Genomic DNA, 3,272 nt, shown 5'->3' on the forward strand with positions numbered 1-3,272 from the left:
CTACTTTTCAGCACTCTAAGGAACTTCCGAGGCTAGGTTTTGGCTAGTTTTGGCCAATTTCAGGGAAGGTAAGGTCTTTTCTTTCAATTTGAAGTTTATGGTGTTATCATAGGGTGTTTTATACATCTTTTATGATGCTGTAAGTGTAAAAACTTCATATAAGTGCTGGACGTTAAAAACAAAATTGGAGTCGCTATAGTTGAATTGTAGTAGAAGCAAGGTGTTGTGCTTATGGCGTGGTGCTGCAGGTTGTGGTGTTGTGTTACAGGGGCTAAAAGTATACTAAAATGGGTGTGGGATCTTATGGTTGTATCCACCTGACCCACCATTTCGTATAGTTAAAGGTTTTGCAAAATGGAAACTAGAAACCCTATTTTGGTATCGTGGTTTCGAGCTAGTCATTTGCAGTTTGTGTTGTATTATGTTGGTGTAAACTGCTTATACATGTGCTGAAGGTTGTTGTTTTTGGTTGGCTGTAGTTATTAGGAGTGTAATTGGAAATTTGGATAGGGCATATTATAGGGGAGGTGCTGTCCGATTTCCGTTAACGCCTTAACTAGTTAAGGAACTAATCGAGAAGGCGAGCGAGGAAATGAATGTTGTGAATACTCGTAGGTAATATAAGATGCTGGAAAAGTCTAAGGTGGTTGCTATTCGTATTTCTTCCATGTAAAATAAGTTTGGAGGACAACGACATGAATGCGATTAATAGAAGTACGTAAAAGGTACGTAAAGCCTATCTTTTCTTTCTTTGGGCATATCTTAGATTTAAGTGACAAATGATATGTGTATGAAGCCGGGGATAATTCTATTCATGAGCTCTAAACATGATTCACATTTCATAATTCGTGTTCACTGTTGAATGTTAAGACTCTTAAAGTAGTTAAGCTTCCATTCCTCAAGTCTTCTATATGCTGAGAAGTAGTGTAAGTAAAGTTATTCTTTCTGTCTTTTGGCATGACTTAGGTGTAAGTATTGTGTATATGAAGTTGAAGTTATTCCACTCTTAAAACTCTGAGTGTGAGTTAAGGATCTTATTCACTTCTCGATATTAGAACTGCTGCGATAGTTGAGTTATGGACTTGTAAGTCTTCTACATGACTAATAGTAGTACACGTGAAGTCTATTCCTTCCTTCTCTTGAAATGGCTTACTGTAAGTGAAATGATGTATGATATGAGTTAGAGACAGTTCCATTTATAGGCTTTGGATGTGACTCATGACTTGTACTCACTCTTGAATGATAAGGGTCTTAAAGTAGTTAAAGTATGACCCTCGAGCCGTCTAGAGAATGAATAGTGATGGAATGTGTAAGCTCCTATACCTAGGGGCTTTGGAACATATTTTATGGTGATACTTGAGGGATGTTTGACATGTTACCAAGTCTTATAGGCACCTATATGCACTGTTATGTGATATGTGGATCGGGCCATCATTCCTCGGCATTATTATATGATATGCATGTATACGGATCGGGCCGTCGTTCCTCGACACTAATATATAAGATATGGATCGGGCCGTCGTACCTCGGCATTATCATGTGACATATAGATTAGGCTGCGTTCCTCGGCATGTGTTTTCTATATAGATGGATTGGGCTGTACATTCCACAGTGCTAATAATATGCATATACCTATCATGATAGATGATGTGTTTGTAACACCGAGTCCCTGAACTAGACGAGTACGGTACGTGATAATAGTATGTACGACTTTATTTCATAAAATACAGGCACGGTGAATGGTTAAATATTATAATTGCCCCTGCATCCCTGTTTTAACTGTAATTCTTCATCTATTATTACATGCTTACATACTCAGTACATATGTCGTACTGACCCCCTTTCCTCGGGGGGTTACATTTCATGCCCGCAGGTACAGACCCGCGCTTTGGGGATTCGCCAGCCTATGGTTCCACTCAGCAAGTTTGGGAAAAGATCCACTGTATCGGAGTCTAGCTTTTGGTACTAAACCTCTGATGTATATATTTGTTTATTCAGGGGTATGGCGGGGGCCCTGTCCTACCTTATGTTATCACTAATACTCTTAGAAGTCTGTAGATACGTGTGTGGGTTGTGTATATATGCGTGTTCAATTATGCTTGTATGACTTATATTTTGGGACGTTCCCTTAGTCGAGGCAGCCTTATCGGCTCATGTGTATGTTTATAATGGGATGACCCCACAAGCTACGATAGCCTCACCAGCTTATAAGTTGTGTTGCCTATTGAGATGTTGTGACCCAAACAGGCGATAGGTTTACTTACGGTTACCAGGGGTATACGTAAGTGTCCAGCTCGGACACCAAGTCGCGGCCTATGGGGTTGGGTCATGATAGAAGTGGTATCAGAGCAGTTCGTACTCAAAGTGTCTACTGACCGTGTCTAGTAGAGTTTTATTTATCGGTGTACTATGCACCACATCTATAAATAGAAGGCTATGGGACATTTAGGATGATGTTTTCTTCTTATCTTACATTATGCGATAGAGCTATAATATTAAGATGATTCCTCCCTAACGATTTATTCTATTTACAGTAATGCCTCCAAGAAAAGCAACAACTGCCCAGAAGGGCAAATTAGTAGCAGGGGAAACTAGTCAGAACCCAAGAGTTACAATGGCATGTGCCTAGTCTATACCGGGGGTTGCGCTCCAGTCGGCAAGCTCTACTATACTGCTACTTTCAGAGGAGAATAGAGCAGCAGCAAGCTCTACTACACCATCATCTCCAGAGGAACATAGGGAAGAAGCAGCTGTAGAACCCGAGACTCCAGTGCCTGAACCTCCAGTCCCACAGCCAGGGCCAGAAGATAGGGCCATGAGAGATGCGGTTCAGTTGCTAACTAGGTTAGTGGTAGGGCAGGCTCAAAGGCATGGGCTAGGAGCCGATGATGTGGATAGACATGACAGCTTAAGGGTTCATGACTTTCTGATTTATAACCCATTAGAGTTTTATGGGTCGAGACCGGCGGATGACCCACAGGAGTTCATTCGACAGATGCAGTGTACGTTAACAGTAATTAGGTCTTTTGAGACTAAGTCTGTTGAATTGGCTATATATCGGCTGTGTGACGTACCCGTTAATTGGTATGAGTCCTAGAAATTATCAAGGGGCGAGGGTACCCCTTTAGGAGTCTGGGATGAGTTTGTGGAAGCCTTCCTTAACCATTTTCTACCTCCAAAATGAAGCAAGCCAGAGTTGATAGATTTTTACAGTTGAGGCAGGATGGCAGGAACATTAGAGATTATACCCTTGAGTTTGACTCGTTGGCGAG

The sequence above is a fragment of the Solanum dulcamara genome, chromosome 1 (genome assembly GCF_947179165.1).
Source record: "Solanum dulcamara chromosome 1, daSolDulc1.2, whole genome shotgun sequence".
Classification (NCBI taxonomy): Eukaryota; Viridiplantae; Streptophyta; class Magnoliopsida; order Solanales; family Solanaceae; genus Solanum; species Solanum dulcamara.